Genomic DNA, 20,212 nt, shown 5'->3' with positions numbered 1-20,212 from the left:
ATTAATGCAAAGGTTAATCTTAATTCCTGGCAGTAATAAAGGAATTATTCTTTCCTACAAGGCATTTCAGTTCTTCGAGAGTATGGTAGGATCCGCACAGACAACAAAAAACATATATACCGGTAATTGTTAAAGAGAACCAATATAAAGAGCTACTTAGTGAATAATTCTTGTAGTCACTGATTGGTGGTGCGCCCAAGGTTCAGTAACTATAACTGAATGTAGTGGTTTGTTTGAAAAGAAGCACTCTTAATATGTTATATGATTATTATTAAAACATAACTTTTAATGAGATCTTCTAAAATAAGGTGACAAGAGCAAATGAAAAAAAAACAACATGAAAATCAAAATAAAGAGAAATATATAAGGAAAAAATGTACTGTGATTGGCTCAATGGCCTCTAGTGTTTATCACACCTTAATTTCCATTCAGTATATGACGTCTATGTCATCATTGATGTTGATACAATGTGATCTTAGGTGAAGTGAATGGTTTCGATCCCTTCATATAATAGAATACAATTTCTTGTTAATTACTGAGGGATTCGCTGCCCCAGCAGCAGTGATCCAGATATTAATTGGTTATATATAGCTCATGCAGTAGGCATTTCCAGTGCACATTTTTGGTACAACATACCCTTTCTCTATACCACACCAGGTGTTCCCCAGGGGTCTCCCACCTGGCTACTACCCTGGCCCTTCACTGCTTGGCTTCCAAGTTCGAGAAGTTTTGGGAAGACCAGTGAGGTATGGTGGTATTCATAGGGCTAGGTTCCCCAAGTTATAAATGCCTGGTTAACTGCATTTTGAGCATGTATATTATACTGGATACAGTCTGACACGTAGACCTGCAAATATATAGCTACAGATGGGACTGGCTTAATCTTTGCAGGGCTGGAGTTTCTAACACCAGCCCCGCCATCACTCCAGCCCCGCCAGGGGACGCGCATGCACGAGACTCTTGTGCGCCCCCTGGGCAACGGAGCCTTCCTCTGGTCCCCGCCGTCGCCACCCCGAGTGCCCCCTAACCCTGCCCATCTCCCTGAAGCGGAGATGGGCAAGGACACGCAGCGTCCCCGCCGAGAGACTGGGATGCACGTGCATGCGAGACGCACGCGCATCACAGTTCAGTGAAGCCCCTGCCACCACCAATTGCCAGCCTGGACTTACACTCAGGCTCCCAGCAGATGGCTGCAGTATACAGGGCACATGTACAGGTGGTGCGGCCTGTGCATTATACAGGGGCCCCAGGGACTTACACTCAGGCTCCCAGCAGGTGGTGTGGCCTGTGCATTATACAAAAGGCACCGGTACTCACACTCAGGCACCCAGCAGATGACTGAAGTATACAGGACACATGTGCAGGTGGTGTGGCCTGTGCATTATACAGGGGCACCGGGGACTTATACTCAGGGTCCCAGCAGATGGCTGCAGTATACAGGACATATGTACAGGTGGTGCGGCCTGTGCATTATACAGGGGCACCGGGGACTTATACTCAGGCTCCCAGCAGATGGCTGCAGTATACAGGACACATGAGCAGGTAGTGCGGCCTCTGCATTATACAGGGCCACCGGGGACTTACACTCAGGCTCCCAGCAGATGGCTGCAGTATACAGGGCACATGTGCAGGTAGTGCGGCCTGTGCATTATACAGGGACCCCGGGGAGTTACACTCAGGCTCCCAGCAGATGGGTGCAGTATACAGGACACATGTGCAGGTGATGCGGCCTGTGCATTATACAGGGGCACCGAGGACTTATACTCAGGCTCCCAGCAGATGGCTGCAGTATACAGGGCACATGTGCAGGTAGTGCGGCCTGTGCATTATACAAAAGGCACCGGTACTCACACTCAGGCACCCAGCAGATGACTGAAGTATACAGGACACATGTGCAGGTAGTGTGGCCTGTGCATTATACAGGGGCACCGGGGACTTATACTCAGGCTCCCAGCAGATGGCTGCAGTATACAGGACACATGTACAGGTGGTGCGGCCTGTGCATTATACAGGGGCACCGGGGACTTATACTCAGGCTCCCAGCAGATGGCTGCAGTATACAGGACACATGAGCAGGTAGTGCGGCCTCTGCATTATACAGGGCCACCGGGGACTTACACTCAGGCTCCCAGCAGATGGCTGCAGTATACAGGGCACATGTGCAGGTAGTGCGGCCTGTGCATTATACAGGGACCCCGGGGAGTTACACTCAGGCTCCCAGCAGATGGGTGCAGTATACAGGACACATGTGCAGGTGATGCGGCCTGTGCATTATACAGGGGCACCGGGGACTTACACTCAGGCTCCCAGCAGATTGCTGCAGTATACAGGACACATGAGCAGGTAGTGCGGCCTCTGCATTATACAGGGCCACCGGGGACTTACACTCAGGCTCCCAGCAGATGGCTGCAGTATACAGGGCACATGTGCAGGTAGTGCGGCCTGTGCATTATACAGGGGCACCGGGGACTTACACTCAGGCTCCCAGCAGATGGCTGCAGTATACAGAACATATGTGTAGGTGGTGCTCTCTGTGCATTATACAGGGACTTACACTCATGCGAGGGGACACGGTGCACTTTAACCTGTGTCCATGTCGACTGTGTCGACATTCGGGCGAAAAAAACTGTGAAAAACCCCATGTTGACCTTTTGACTGTCGACCTAGACCATGTCGACTGAATGCTTGTGTTGACCTAATAGCCTGTCAAACTAAAGCCAGACTTAGACCCATGTCAACCTTGACCTATGTCAAGGGCCGCCTGTTGCCCACCTCTGATCTAGATGCAAATGATATCATCAGTAGAAAAGGTACATATCAAGCTACAAAACAAGGCTGGAAATATCCGTTGTCTGTGTAGTTCAGCCAAGATAACCTTTCACTGCCAGGGATCCCATGCGAGGGAAACGAAGCAATATCTATTAATTTTGTGCCTAAATACACAAAATCTAAGCCAAAATAAATAATATAATGTTGTGTAAATGTACAGAGTCACAGACGTGCACATGGAATTTTATAGCAGATAAGAAACAACTCTTTGATCTTTGCAGACCACTGGTGGTCTAAAGAGGAAGGAACCACACATTGTGATTTGGGCCTACAAACATCTCATCACATGCAGATGTGTTCTGTGTCCAGACTAGATGTTTCTTATGTGCGCCGGGAAATTGCTCAGAAGTTTGAAGAAAGCCACAAAGGACTTTCTTGGCAGTGCAGAGAAATGGCAACATGCCCAGAGTTAGCAACACAAGTTACAAAGTGTATGATGAAGAGGAGTGAGGCACAATTATGAAAAAAAAATTAGAGGCGAGATGTAATAGAGTGTGATTTGTAGTCATGTGTTAAAATTGCACTAAATCGCAAGTAAAAAAAAACGCCCATTTGGAAAACTCGCAAATGTAATAGGGGGGCGATTTTTTAGACAAAGTTGGAATTTGCATGCCACAGCCGGGGGACACTTTTTCGCAAGGTCCCCTGGACATACCATGCTTCCCCATATTTTTGGAACCAGGTCCAGCTCAATGAGCTCAGGGCTGGTTATTCTAACCCCATGCCATGTTTTATTTTTTAAGACAGAATCATGTACAGATCTCAACGATCTGTGCATGGTTCTGTCAAATTTGCCAGTCAGAACCTGGTCTTTTAACATTTACTAAATATCGCACCCCATTACATTTGCGAGTTGTATACTTTATAATGGGAAAACATCTGGATGCGAATTGAAGTGTGACCAAAAATCACCAGGTCAAAATGTACAAATTTTGCAGCAGAAAGTGAGATTTTTCACCGCAATTCGCTCACTATTAAATGTGCGATTTTTGGAAAACGTGTGAATTCAGACTTTTTTTTACCAAAAATCGCACTTGTCTAATAAACCGCACCCTATTTTTTCTCACTCTACCTATTAATGTCTTCTTTTGTGGGAGTATAATATGGCAACTCAGAAACCTGGTTCATTTGCATTGGATTAGATAACTTTAAACAAAGGTGTTAGATTGTAGGAAGGCTGATTTTGTAGAGATGGAAAAACTCTGTAAGGGATTCTTTGGCAGAGTGGAGAAACTTGGAAGGAGTGCAGGAGAAGTGGGAAAATTTTAAAAGTTCAATACTAAAAGCAACAGAACGTTGTGTCAAAAGAGTTAGGAAAAACACAAGGAAAAGGAAGCCAGTGTGGTTTGCGAAAGAAGTAGCAAGTATAGTGTATATGAAATGGGGAATACCTGCAGCATCATACCCTCCAACTGTACCGATTTAGCCAGTACAGTATTATTTTTTTAATGGCGATCGGGCGATCGGGCGCCCGTCTTGAAGGTACACAGTCAGTCGTTTTTGGTGGTGTTATTGGAGGCGGTGCCGAGAAAGAGGGGCTGGCAGAGGGCTGAGAGACGGCGCTTCAGTGCACTCCTGTCAATGCTAGAGACACAAGGGCGACTAGCAGTAACTGCAGCCCAGCCTCCGCTCCTGAATGAATATAGATGAATATAGATGAAAACCTGAACAGTTGTTCATCTATATACATACCTGCACGGTTTTTACTCTATATACATACCTGCACAGTTGCTCATCTATATACATACCTGCACAGTTGTTCATCTATATACATACCTGTAAAGCTGTTCCACTATATGCCCGCAAGGGGCTTTATTGCTCTTGCCATGCTGTTGGGGTCTGGCCAGTCGGGGTCCGGCCAGTCGGGATACCGACGTTGGGCTAATGACTGTCGGGATCCCGACTGTCCGACCCCTGTACCACACCCAAGGAAGCAAGTGTGGTTTGCGAAAGAAGTAGCAAGTATTGTGAAAGCAAAAAAGTTGACCTTTAAGAAATTTAAGCAGACACAGATTAATTAGGACAAAGTGGTGTATCTTGTTAGACAGAAGGAGGCTAAGAAGGTAATCAGATGTGCAAAAGCACAAGCTGAGGAGAAAATGGCCCAGTCAGTGGGTAAAGGGGGACACAGACTTTTTTTAGGTATATAAGTAAAAGGAGAAAAGCAAAAAGTGGAATAATAAGACTAAAGACAGAGAGTGAAAGTCTTCTTGAGGGGGACAATGTAATAGTAGATCATATTAATAATTGATTCTGCTCAGTATTCACTGCTGAAAGAGAGGGGAAGGGGCCACAGTTAAGTTGCCTGTATAGTCATAAATATTAGGGAGAAACAAGTACATTTGCAGAGGAGAAAGTCCTCACTGAACTCTCAAAACTGAAAGTGGATAAATCAATGAGGCCAGATGGTATACATCCAAGGATACTAAAAGAGCTTAAAGGGGAGCTGGTAAAACCAATAACAGAATTATTCAACCAGTCACTAGCTACTGGAGTAATCCCAGAGGACTGGAAAACAGTGAATGTAGTCTCACTGCACAAAAGTGGAAGCAAGGAAGAGGTAAGCAACTATCGACCAGTGAGCCTTACATCAGTAGTAGGGAAATTGATGGAAACACTCTTAAAACAAAGAGTTGTAGAATATCTCAAAATTAGCAATTTACAGGATCTGAAACAGCATGGGTTTACTGGGGGAAGATCATGTCAAACAAATCTTATTGACTGGGTCATAGATCAAGGTGGGGCTGTAGATGTAGCTTATCTAGACTTTAGTAAGGCTTTTGACACTGTCCCACATCGCAGACTGTTAAATAAACTTGAAAGCTTGGGATTGGACTCTAAGATAGTTGAATGGATAAGATCTTGGTTGCAGGACAGAAAACAGAGTTGTAGGAAATGGAGTACAGTCAAAGAATAGAAAGGTTACAAGTGGAGTACCCCAGGGATCTGTACTTGGACCAGCGCTTTTTAATATCTTTATTTGTGATATTGCAAATGGAATTGAGGGTAAAATGTGCCTTTTTGCAGATGACAAAAAGGTATGCAACAAGGTAGACACACCAGGAGGGGTAAAACAAATGATGGATTATCTAGGTAGAGTGAAGGATTGGTCAAGAGCATGGCAACTACAGTTTAATGCCAAAAAATTCAAAATCATGCACTTGAGTCTCAAAAATCCAAAGACTAAATATAGTATAAATGGCACTATAATGGAAACTACTGAGGAAGAGAGGGATCTAGGTGTCACTATTTCAGGGGACTTAAAGGCAGGTAGGCAATGTAACAAAGCAATGAAGAAGGCAAGTCAGATGCTTGGTTGCATGGGGGAGAGGTATCAGCAGTAGAAAGAAAGAAGTAACAATGCCACTGTATAGGTCATTGGTATGACCTCATCTAGAGTACTGTGTTCAGTTCTGGAAGCCATTTCTCCAGAAGGATATAAATACATTAACTCTATACAAAGAAGGGCAAATAAAATGGTGCATGGCCTACACCCCAAAACGTACCAGGAAAGACTAAAATATCTTAATATGTATAGTTTAGAGCAAAGAAGGGAAAGAGGGGGGCATGATCCAAACTTTCAAATATATCAAGGGTTATAACAAGGTACAGGTGGGAGACATTCTTCACAGGAATAGGAGAAACAGAGCACAAGGACACGCACTGAAACTAGAGGGAGGAAGATTCAGGGGAAATTTGAGGAAGAATTACTTCACAGAAAGGGTAGTAGATAAGTGGAATAGCCTCCCATCAGAGGTGGTAGAGGCAAATAGAGTAGTACAATTTAAGCATGCTTGGGATAGGCATATTGATATCCTTACAAAAAAATAAGGATTAAATATGGTTTGAGGTAACATGTTTAAAAAAGGGGCAGACTAGATGAGCCAAGTGGTTCTTATCTGCCGTCACATTCTATGTTTCTATGTTACATGTGAAGGTATGTCATTTTGTTGATCATTTAATATAGTAAACATTATTTAATTAACTATTTACCGGTAGATATCCAATAGTTCCATGTCCAGCTGTATGGCCTGATTGCACTCATTGCTATGCTATGTCCCTTTATTGAATGCTTTCATGTTTGCAAAACGGAATGTCTGTCTTTCTGAATAATCCCGGGAGACATTAGCTGTAAATAAGGTCTATAAGTGTATATTAGCACAGTCAGTCTAATGTAGTTCAGTGTAGTCTACTTCCTCACTGCTGCATCATCAAAGGGGTGTGTCTAGCACCTCCTATGTCTAAGACCGCCCATTGGGTGTGTCTAATACCACCAATCAGGGCGGCGGGGGGGGGGGGGGGGGCAGGCGTTTAGCAGGGCAGCGGGAGGCATTTAATGCTGTTTACATGCAGCCTAGGGAACAGGTCTGAATCAGGCCCTAAGAGACATGATGATGTGTGCCCTCTTGTAAGCCTGACGGGCCCTATTTCAGTCTCATCTAAATCACCAGAGTCTCCTCACCTAACCTATCCTGAGCAGCGACTGCCCGACAGGAGGCGGGAAGCAAATTGTTTGAAAAGTAAATGGACGAAAGTGCTCACCTCCTGATAGTCGAGTCCTACTGCCTGTCCCCCTCACAAACATAACCACCCTCCCTCCAAGTCGCTGCTGCTCCTCTTCCTGATGTCCTGAGCAGCGCTGCACAATGTAAGTGGCTGGGGTACCAGAGACAATGGAGACAGTCAGGGGCCTCCTTCAGAACAAGCGCCAACTCCATTATCTTGGCACTGGAATTACTGTATGCACCAGTAGTATCACAGAACTGGAATTATGCACGAGTAGTATAGTATCTTTGGACTGTATTTATGCAGCAGTATCACTGGACTTGACTTTAATGGCAGTACCACTGGACTTTAACGCCAGTATCAATGGACTTTAAAGGCAGTTTCACTGGGCTTTAACTGCAGTAAATCATTAGACATTAACAGGAGTATCACTGGACATTAACGGCAGTACCACTGGACTTTAACGGCAGTACCACTGGACTTTAATGGCAGTACCACTGGACTGGACTTATATATATATATATATATATATATATATATATAACACTATCACTGGACTTGAACTGCAGCAGTATCACTGGACTTGAGACAGTACTATCACTGGACAATAACGGCAGTACCAATTTACTGTAATGGCAGTATCAATGGACTTTAAGGCAGTATCACTGGACAGTAATGGGAGTATCACTGGACTTTAATGGCAGTATCACTGGACAAAAATGGCAGTACCAATGGACTTTACTGGCAATTTCAATGGACTTTAAAGGATGTATCACTGAACTCTAACGGGGGTATCGCTGGACAATAATGGCAGTATCACTGGACTTTAATGGCAGTATCACTGGACAATAATGGCAGTACCAATGGACTTTAATGGCAAAATCAATGGACTTTAACGGCACTACCAATGGACTTTAACGGCAGTACCACTGGACTTTAACAGCAGTACCACTGGACTTTATTGGCAGTATCTCTTGGGTGGATTTATAAACTTATAAACAGAAGATTCACTGGACTGGACTGGACATTAATGGCAGCATTATCACTGGACTGGAATCAGCACTATCACTGGACCGGAACTGAAGCAGTATCACTGGACTTTAGGCAGTATCTCTGAAGTGGACTTATACAGCAGGATCACTGGACTGGACTGGACATTAACCCTTTCAGTGGCAATCTCGACAATTTTCCGGGCTGTGCCTCAGTGCTCAGTCTGGCAAGCCCGGAAAATTCTCGGGATTGCCACTGTTTACAGCCGGGCAGCACTGCTGAGTTCAATCACTGAACTCAGGCAACTTCAGTGCTGCCCGACTCCCTCCCCTCTGTGGCGCCTCCGGCTCCCTCCTCCTCCCCCCTCCCCTCTAGGTTTTGTATAAAGTCCCCGGCGCCGGCTTATGACAAGTTGCCTGGGGACAGGGATGCGGCGCAGGGGCGCAGGTCCGGGCAGATGCTGATTGAGAGTGCAGCGGCGCTGCCCGGACCCAGGGAGAAAGTGGTGTTTTTTTTTAAGATAGTGCTCCCCATAAAAAAAACTCACCCAGTGGGGAGTGCTCCCCAAAAATAACCCACCACTGAAGGGGTTAATCGCAGCAGTATCACTGAACTGGACATTAACGGCAGCAGTATCAGTGTACAGCACAGCACACTTCCTCTCCTAAACTGCAGTGAAGAAATGGTGGCACCCGACCGCATTTATATAGGGTCCAGTTCTCGGGAGATCCGACAGCGGGATCTTGCAAGGTCCCGAGACCCACACTCCGAGCCCAGGCAGGAAATCCTGAACAGGCCCAGAAAGCAGTTCGGATTGGGGAGTGTCCAGGGGTGTCCGGATTCCCCCAATCCAAAATTGTTCATCTCTAGCTTAAAGTGCTATTTTCTTCTAGATCTTATTCTATGGGTGCACGGCCACACCTCCCATGATTAGGCCATACCCCTAAAAAAGTACCCAGGCCCGGTCAGGCTCTCAACTGCCCAGGTTGCAACAATAACTACATTCCCCCACGATTGATCAGGACTGTATTGAGATTGGGCTAATGCCCAGTCTGAAGCCCAGAAACTATTTTCATAGCCCACAAAAAAGACGGAACAAGTAGCCACATTGGACGGAGCCACATTTTGCGTATAGAAGCAAAATTTAATAGAAAATCAAATGGAAATTTGAATGTTTTTTCTACATTCGATGCAGATTCGATCCCAATGCGTGTAGTGTAAATGGAATAGAATAATAGTCGTGTCAGGCAAGACATATCTGTACTATATAGTCAAATCAAATGCATTTTGCGTACCATTCGATTCGATCCCGATTTGATTGAATCAGGATTGAATCGCAAGCAAAATCGCACCGTTGTGTACCCACTATAAAATGGGACCTGGCAGCTGACTAACATCAGTCGTCTCGCACTGCGTGGCATACTGAGGCTAAATATTTGAGGACACATCTGTATGACAATTTATTGTGCTAGACATAAATAGGCAAAACTAATAACCATTACAGTAATTCCTCTGGCATAATAAACCTAAAACAAATTGTATGCATTTCAGCTTCAGTGCTCCAGCTGTTCTGCAGCTGTGCATAGTGATTGTTGTCCTGAACTGGCAGTAATAATATATTGCAGTACACAGTGTACACAAGAACTGGGACAGCAATGACGAATCGGATAAATAACTAGAATCAGATGGCCAGTGAATTGGACCCCATTCTTTACTTCCATGTGTTTGTAAAAGACAATTACTACCAAGACCCTATTGAGTATGAAAGTTGAAATAAATAAATAACCCTAGTTTGTGGGTTTGTGAAGTAGGGATTATAGATTGGGAACACCACTGATGTGAATGATTAAATATTCTCAGAAAATTGCTCTGAACTATATTGGCTTATATATTACTACAGTAGCGGTTTGGGCTTAGCAACAATCTATGGGTGTGCTACTAACCACTAGCAGCGAGCCAAAAATATAACAGTCACCACTTTTAATAATAATATTTATCAGGGGTACACTTAAGGGCATGCCAGCCTTAGGCGCAATCTTATTGGCTGTCCCCTGCCTTCATGTACGGGCTTCTGGCGAGACTCCGCCCAGTTTCTTCTATTTTTACAGAAAGCATCAGCTCAGCGCCCAACACCCTGGGCCACCAGGCCAGGGTTATTCTGGAGGGGGGGACCCCTTTTTTGAGGGGGTTACCACTACCCCAGGGTCCCATCCCAGGCTGACCAATCAGGAGGTTTAATGCTTTGGACGGGGGAACTTGTATAAAAGTTTCCCCTGGCTGTGGCAATACCTGCTGGTTGCCAAAATATTAATTTTGCCCCCAGTACTTTGGGAACAAAACAGGCCTATGAGCAGGATGCTGGTTTTAGAAATACGGGGGGAACCCAATTTTTTGTCCCCCTGAATTTCTAAAACCATGACTGGTTCAATGAGCCCGGGATGATTATAGCAGTGAGGGGGGACCCCACGGCATATTTTTTTTTATTATTTATTTATTTTTTACACAGGGCAGCGTTGTACTGATGTGACTGATCCATGCAATTCTGCTGCTTTGTACAAATCTTTGCAGCTGAACTGGGCGGAGATAAAGTACCAGCCAACCATCTACTTTTATTTTTCAAACACAGCCTGTGACAAGGCAGTTTCTTGTTGATTGGCTGGTACTTTATCTCTGCTCACTTTATTTCTCTTCAAGGCTTAGTACATAGGCCACATAGAACCTAAATCTGTAGTTGAAGCATACCGGTACTTGGCTTCAGAAAAAAAGCCACTGCCTCGGCACCATAACACTTCATAGACAGATTCAGAGAATCAGTCGCACAAATGAATAAGAACCATCTCATGGTACATCCTATATTCATCATGACTAAGATTAATTTTCTAGTAAAACAGATGAAAATAAAAAACCACGCCCAATGTTAGCAGAATCTCTTGGGACCTCGTGCACCAAGAGATGCTATTTGGAGTGTCTGCAGCAATGATCTACAAGGACACATACAGTATGTAGCTTATTAAGGAACACATTGCAAAGCAGCACATTTTTACAGCTTTTTATTGCCGGAAGAATTACCTCCTCATTCTATGGCCAGTATTCAATGCCTCAGATTCGCCGTTTTTTTTCAGTGAATCTGGCAATTCGCTGGGTTTACGGCGAATTTTCTGTCACAAAAAACAATTCGCCATATTCAATGGAGGCAATTCGCCACAAATGAACAGCGAATGTCTGCCGATTCGCCGTAAATTATTCTCCACAATTCGCCTGTGATTTTCAATGGGGTTTTTAGTGGAATTCGCCGACAGTGTATTCAATGCTCAAATGGAGAACTGCTTTCTCCACTGATTTTCGCCATGATTCTCCGTTTAGCATTCGGCAGCTTTTTTAGGTGAACTGTAATGTGATCTTTTAAATTAAAGCGTTTTTAATTTTTTTTTGTGTGTTCAAAAATCAGAATATTTTTCCTATGAAGGGGCATGCTATTTTTATTCATATACGTGCAGCACATGAATATATTTTTAATATATATATTTTTTTTTTTAAACAATATTTTATTTTATTTTTTTACACATTCGCCAGCAGGGGGCCGGGAGCCGGAGCCGCTCATTAATATTCATATATTCACTGCACACTGATCCCGATGATCGGGACCAGTGAGTGCAGCGGCTTCGACCCCAGCAGCACCCTGCAGCCCTGGGGGTGAGGTGAGGGGAGGGAGGTGAGGGGACGGGAGGGGACGGGACGGGACGGGAGGGGGGAGAGATATGCGGGGGACAAGGACCAGCAGCAGCAGCAGCCCGAATCTTTTGCAGATAGCAGCCACTGCTGCTTTCAGTGAGCAGAGGCGGGGGAGCTGTGCGTACTGTAGTGCTCTCCCGCCCTCCGCCATGCCACATTCGCCCGCCCCCTCCGCCATGGCACTTTCCCCCCCTGCTGCTGAGATTCTCCAGCGGGGGGCTCACTGATGTCGCAGGAAGCCCCCGCACAGCCTCAGAACAGGGAGGCAGCAGCAGGCCTTTAGCTCCGGCAGCCACAGCACGGTGATGTCAGCGCTGGGGCTGCCGGAGACGGAGGACTGCTGCTGCGGGCTGTGCGGGGGGGGGGACGGGACACGGGGATTCGCCACTAGACATATTCGCTTACATTCGACGTCAGGGGCAGCGAGCCCCTGACGCATTGAATAGTGTGGGCTGGGGGAGGCTCACGAATTAAAGAGCAGCGATATTTCCTGGCGAGCGCACAGCGAATCCAAAACAGGATTCGCTACCTTGCGCTCGCCAGAGCATTGAATACCCCTATATGGCTTTTTATAATTATCAATATTTATTTGTTTCTCTTTGTTCAGTTTTAGCTTCCTCTTCTGACATATCCTTTTGTTTTTCTACTAATACTGTAATAATATGAAGTAAACATGCTGAAACAGATTTTGGTTACAATCCAGGCTACAATTGGTTACAATCCAGGCTAATGAAAACATGACAGGTCATCAACTAAAATCTGATGGGGAAGCGAGTTAACTGTTGAAGGTGGAGTTCTGTACTGCGCAAACTCCATATTGTCTCCTCTAGGCTTTAATATCTACTCAAGGTGGCCACTATCTATACATCTGTGGATTCCTAGTGTCATATTGTAAGTTACTATGGGGTAGATTTATTATTGTGTGTATAAGGTTCTTTATGGGCGCAGGTTCGCTTCACCACTTTATCGTGGTGAATCTCCCCTGCAATTCGCCAAAATGTATGAAGAGATTGGCCTTTGCTATGGGAGTGCATTATCCCCTGCTGCCGGGGATACGCTGCCTCCCATAACGGATATCCCCTCTGGCGGCATCATCTCCGCATGCAACCAGGGCCGCCGCCACCACTAGGCAGCTTTAGGCATTTGCCTAGGGCGCCGGCCACTGGAGGGCGGAACTTGGGACGGAGTAGGTCACAGTGTACCCCCCTTCCCACCCTGGATCCAGGTGAGGTGAGATGCAGCGGTGCCCGCACCCCTACCCTACCCCCACCGTACAGCGGGTGAGCGGTGGTGCTGACAAGAAATCCCCGGCTGCTCTGTGCAGGAACTCTCCCGGGCGGTGATTGACAGCGGGGACTCAGGTAGCGCTGCTCTGCTACGATGGTGCCATCGGACACAGCGCATGGGGACACTGAACTTGTGCTGTCTCACTATCAGCACAAGCTTCTCCCCTGGCACCATCATAGCAGAGCAGCGCTTCCTGAGCCCCCGCTGTCAATCGCCGCCTGGGAGAGTGTCACTCCCCCCCTGGAGTGACCCGACGGTGGCGGTGGATGCTTCCCCCCTCCCAGAGTGACCCGGCGGCGGCGATGGACGCATCACACACACACCCCCCCTGGAGTGACCCGACGGCGGCGGTGGATGCATACCCCCCGCGGCGGGTGAGGGGCAGGTAAGTGACACCCCCGCCTGGGGCATTGTAATCACTAGCACCGGCCCTGCATGTAATGGTACGTGTCTAGCAATACGTACCCGGCGCATTCGCAGTTTTCCATGTTCGGCACTGCTTGTTGGTCTCCGGCGGCTTCAAATTAAAACTGCGCATGCGACGGGTAATGTACGCAGGGGATGCTGAAATGCTGTGTACCTGGCGCATGCGCAGTTTTAATTTGAAGCCACCGGAGATCAACAAGCAGCGCCTAACTTCTTACACAAGAGACCCACAGCGCCAGAAAATTCTGGCGATGTGAACAGGAGCACAAAGAAGGAGCTCGTGGCCAGCGGCCAGCTTCATAAATAAGGTATGAGCCTGGAGCTCTGTAACAAATAACGCATAGACGTTAGCCCTCCACCCCCATACCGCCACACGATAATCACCCACATCGCGGGTTTCATGCATCAGGAGAAGCGCTATCCCCTGTTTTAGCGTAGGTGGATAGCGCATATGCCCCACTTCACCATATGATAAATCTACCCCTATGAGAGTTATTTAGACCTAATTGAACAGCTGTTACTTTGCAGAGCCCTCGATCAGATATGGATTGTATGACATTATTGCACAATAATCTAATCACTAATTAACTAACTTAACTAAAAATAATTACACGGACAACTGAAGTGCCTTTTAAAATTGGTCAACCAGAATTTATTAAAATCTTTAAGCTAAATATGGTGGCAATAAGAAAGAACGGCCAGACCCACAGTGACATTACGACTTAACGTCGACACTCATGACCATGCCATGGTATTCTTTCATTTATTGGCAATGCTAACAAATGCCGGATCTCCAACTCTCTCCCCGATACACCATAATAGAGCCGGCCAGGCAGCCAAACCCCAATGACCCCGGAAGGAAAGCCACTTTATACAATATATGGGGCAAAGATCGCACCCTAAAAACAGCAGCGCAATAGCCGCTGTAACTGCCGTTCTTTCCCTCCACAAATTTAGGTAGACAAACCCCAACCGGCAAAGAAAAAGTAAAAATGGTGGGGACAAAAAAGGTGACTGAGAAAGAGATGGAAGAACCTAGTGCATCATACAACATGTCTGTTAACCCCTCCCTTATTTAAATGACCTTCATGTCTAAGCCTGTTAACTGTTTGCCTACCTAACAGAACTAGGCAAAGCTCACACAATCCCTCAGCCTGGAAGTTTATCATTGCTTGCGCTATTTGCACTCACTGGTCAATCTCTGCAAAAAGCCTGCAAAAATGTTGCATTTCTGTGATTAGCTGCAAATCCATTCGTTCACCATCGAATGATTATTTCACTGTGTGCCGGAGGTTGGCTCCAGTGGAGCGCAAGGTCCAATGTGATGAAAATTTCAGAGGGTGAGTAGGGCACCAGTCAGGGGAGAACGCCAGTGACGCGCGGTGAGGTCAGTGCCTGGGGAGGCACTGACCTCACCACCACCCCCCCCCCCCCCCCCCGGACATGGCGGTGCTACATATGCAGCGGCCGCCGGTACATGCGATAAGTGCCGCTTCCCCATTCATTTTCAATGGGCTTTTACAGCCCATTGCTGCCCCCTGCCCACCTGCCCACCCCTACCCGCCCCCGCTGCCCACTGAGTTTTAATGTTAACAGCGGGAGGCACCTCTCCCGCTGCCTCCCACCCTCACATGCAGCAGTGTAAGAAGGTGGGAGGCAGCCGGAGAGGTAGAAATGATGAAAATAATAAAAGAAGATATATAAATATCTTCTTTTTATTATTTTCATCATTATGGCAGGGGAGGCTCTGCCTCCTCTGCCTCCCCTGACTGCACGTCCCTGGAGACGTTACTGCGGGCATTGAGTCAATGTTGCTCACTCCTTACACTGCCGCAGCAACCCCTTTGAACATAGACTTCTGTGCGGGGAGGTTGTCCACACCCTGAACTCAAGAAATGTTATCTATCTCCTTGGGTGCGAATGCAAAAAACTCAATATAGGTCAAACAAAAAGAAATTTAAAACTGAGATCAGCCGAACATATATATATATATAATATTCGTAAAGGAGTCATTTCACATCCACTATCAGAACATTTATAGAAACAACACAATAAATGTGAGGGGGCAATAAAAAGGTTTATAGGAATCCAGCAGATCTTTCCCCACTGGAAAAATAGAGATTGAAAAATTTAAACCAGATTAGCAAGGAGTGAAATGAGGTAGATATTTCTTTTAAACACACTGGGGCAGATGTATTAAGCTTTAACAAGAGATAAATGCAAGGGTGATAAGGAGAGATAAACGTCCAGCCAATCAGCTCCTTATTTACTTTTTTCAAACACAGCCTGTAACATGGCAGTTAGCAGGTGATTGGCAGGTGATTTATCTCTCTTTATCACCCTTGGATTTATCTCTTTGTAAGGCTTAATACATCTTCCCCACTGTTACCAAATGGACATAATGTAGATTTTGAGTTAAAGTGGTTTTTAGAATATTTTTTTTACACATCATCTTTTAGATGCATTTTTAAATAGAGGCATTTTTATTAATTTATTATATCTTTCTTATCTTTTCATGTATCAATGAAGAAAATATACACAGGAATGGTTAGAAGGGGCACATCACTCTCCCGGTAAATAGGGGCAGACTTTACCGGAATACAAAGTACGGTATAGTAGGTAATATGAGGAGAGTGATGTGCAACCCTGGATATCACCTTGTATAATGTACTGCCCATCGTTCATCCCTCAACCAAGATGGCCGTTCTGGACTCCTGGAATGAAGCAGAGAGAAAAAAAATTCCAGGAACTCAGCCGAAAAAGAAATAGGGAGCCATCTGAAGAGATCAGCGGGGGATATAATGATTTTGTACTCAAAGTGACTGTTGTTACATGTTTAAAGATTGTATAGCGCTGAAATATTCAGCAGCGCAGAAAACGGAAGTCACGGAGCGGCTCTTGGAATGCAAACCCGGATGTGCCGTCTGGAATGCAGGACACTTCCGGGGGCGCGTACAATGTGAACTCTCTGATTGGCTCTAGATTAATTAAAGCATCAGGATGGTGGTATAGATATCACCACGAGTGGTGTAACTCTTTTAGGAATCAGCTGGCTGCATTACCGTAATTAGTTGCGCTTCTTCCCCACTATCTTCTGTATCACTCACACCCTGAAACAGTCAGACTGCAACCTCTCCCCAAACTTGATTAATTTGTTTTGCAGTTGAAAACTTTGTGGATTTTCTATTTCACTTTATATTATTTTTGCATTTTTCAACGATGCCCCATCTTTAATTTTAATAAGTCTGTTATTGTAATATAGAAGAATACAAGACAAAGCTAATGTTTGCCACATGTGTATTCTTTGCTATTTCATTGCGATAACGACCATAGAAAATTTACAATCATTATTTGGATGGTGTAATCTGAATCAGATGTTGTAAAAACATTTTTTAGTCTTAACCCCTGTTCCTTTTAAAGGTATTGCCATGTGTTCCATATGTACTCCATAAAGAATTACATTTAGGTATTTACTACTTAAAAAACACATAGTAGTATCCACAGTAGTGTAGGAAGTCCCACCCTACCATATGTCACATGTTTAGAAATATTTTCATGCACCCATACAAGAATCTGTGCAAAGCATCAAAACCAGAAACTCATTCCTGCAACGCTTGTGGATCTGCTTTTCATTGTCTGCTTCAAAAGGCAAGTGCAGGGTGTGGGTTTAAATGAAAGATATATTTAATAACTCAGACAAAATGTCAAACCCTCGCTGCTGAGTTTTTGGAGACTGTTATTTTGTCTTTTCTTTTAATTTCTGCAAGATCTCACTGGTTGAGAGATTCTTATTGTGGTATAGGGATTGCGGAAGTATATCATTCCCTAACCATCATTTCAAAGAAAGTACAGTATCTTCCCCCTTAGCTTCAGAGAGGATATCTTACCTTTTACCACTGTTCCAGAATCCTGCACTGCTGCCTGTATCTTGTGTACAGACACCAACTGGCACTAAAACAGCCTCATGCTCAGGCTGTACCTTCTACCCCACATCTCACAGCATTCTTATACCCAGAGTTGGTATTCCTGCACATTACCGAAGGGGTGTGGCCTTGGGAAAAGTGGCATGGCTTTGTGGGAATGACGTGGTATGGCGTGATATGGGCAATGCTCTATGAGCTGCTGGCCGTACCCTCGTCTCTCTTTCTCCTAGTGAATAGACGCTATACTGTATGCAAAGCAGAGCAGTAAGTGACAGGGAGATTCCCAACTGCCCTACCGTGGAACACTGCTGATGGAGGGTGATGGGGGAAGGTATGCTATCCTACAGTAGTAAACTACAGTACTGGTTAAACCATTGGACTCCTAATTAGGTCAATACATTACACTGTTTTCTTTTCAAATCTGCTTATCAAATGAGTGTGTTGGAATCATGTTAATAATTTCATACTAGTTATAAGCCGGTTAAAATGAACAAACAATATAACAGTATATATAGTATAACATGTCAGTTTTGGCAGGTGTAATCGCCTAAATGAGCTAAGTCAGACGCCATCTAGTGGCCTGGTATGCAAAACACTTGAAATACTGCCCACAGAGGTGAGAATTTTATTAAATAGCATTAATTACAAACTGCTATTTGGAATATGCTGATTATACATCAAAAAGTTTAAAATTACACTACTACTAATAATAATAATAATGACCGTCACAATAAAGTAGTCAGCATTATAGACAGAGAGAGGATGAGTTAGAGAGGGGGAGACTTGCCTGAATCAAGCCTGCTCTAAGGAACGCAGCAAAATGACTTGTACAGTATATTATGTATATTATGACAAAATGACTATGTATATTTCTTTTACCTTATTTACATTAGTTTATGACGAGTGTTCATCTCTCTAGCCAGAAACATGAGTCATGCGGTGTGGGACCCGGTCAGTGTGGTAAGCATGCTGGATATTTATACTTTACAGACTGAGGACAGGACAAGCACAGACTTTTCTATATGGTAACGAGTCTTCTCCAGTATTTGACCACAGGATTTCTTCTTCTTTCCAATGTTTGGCAAATTCGGTCCACTGGATGGTGGTGACCTGGGATCCTGTATCCAACAGGGCTGGCAGATGGATTCCGTTGATTTTTTCCAATCATGGGGCATTGATCTACATATTTTGGCAGCCACACGCTTGGCAAGGAACCTTTTGTTGAAGATTCTCCCGATGGTTGGTCCCGGTCCTCGAGAGTTCTTCATTGAAATGCTTGGGTTGACTGCAGTTCCTTTCAATGTGTCTTCGCTAGTCGGACATCGGTGGACCAAAAAAAAAAAAATCAATAAATCAGCCACTAAGGAACATTCACAATTCAGTTGGTCACCTACATTTTGCAGTTAGACTCATGAAACCAGAAAAATACTAGTATGGAGCACATTACAAATAGATTATTAGTTATTTAACTGGCTTTTATTGTTTTCCTTTTATTTTTTGTTCACTGCTACAAGTTCTTCACTAGCTATCTTATTTCTTTATTAACCCCTTAAGTGGTGAGTTTTGCTGGGGCAGGACAAATCTACCAGGGCAGGTTTGTCCTGCCCCAGCAAAACCCACCACAGAAGCCCCCCTCACCTTCGTTCCTGGGTCTGTCTGCTGGAGGCTGAGCTCCCCTGCTGCTGCTGCCCCAGCCGCCAGTCACAACAGTGACCACAGGCGGCAGGCTCGGGGATGTTCGCGGGGCTTGAGATGACTCGGGGGCCTGAACTCTTGAGCACTCCCGAATCCACCCAAGCCACCTCGAACATCCCGAGCCTTCCGCCTACGTCACTGCTGTAAAGTGAATGTCGGCTGGGGAAGCGGCAGGGGTCAGGGGAGCTTCTGTATACGATCACCGGAGCGGATGTGATTGGAGGTGGGGGTGGTTGGGAGGTGCGATGGGGGGGCTCTAGAGGTGGTGCAACAGTGGAAATTTCCCAGGACATCCCGCTGCGAGGGGTTAAATGAAGAATAAAAATAGACAAGAGTATATGGAGTTCACAATCACTAACTTACTGATTTTAGGGCAATACCAATTAGTCATAGCAATTTGTACATTTTACATGAAACTAGCAAGAAAACAGTGAAATTATAAACTCTAAATGAGATCTTTAATGACAGTCACTGTGGGGTAAATTTACTAAAGGTGACCACACACGGTGCAATGTTCGGATGCGTTTTTAAGTTTTTAGTTCAAATCGTATCGCATGCTGTTCACATGTTTCTTTTGGCTTACGCACATAGCATATCATATGTGCATGCAGTACTTTTTGTGCTAGATCACATCGCATCTAGTTCAGCTGCTTTAGTGTATTGCATGCGATCTGAGCAAAATGTGATGCAATCTAGTACAAAACGCAGTGAGGACAAATTGGGCACCTTAAAGCTCTAAAAATAATTAGAGGTCATTCTGACCATAGAAACCAATCAGATTCTGTTCATTTATCATTTCCTTATTACATCCTAGGGAAAGATTC

This window comes from Crinia signifera, chromosome 11, assembly GCF_055691185.1.
Source record: "Crinia signifera chromosome 11, ASM5569118v1, whole genome shotgun sequence".
Classification (NCBI taxonomy): Eukaryota; Metazoa; Chordata; class Amphibia; order Anura; family Myobatrachidae; genus Crinia; species Crinia signifera.
The sequence above is the reverse complement of the archived record's forward strand: the minus strand, read 5'-3'. Positions refer to the sequence as shown.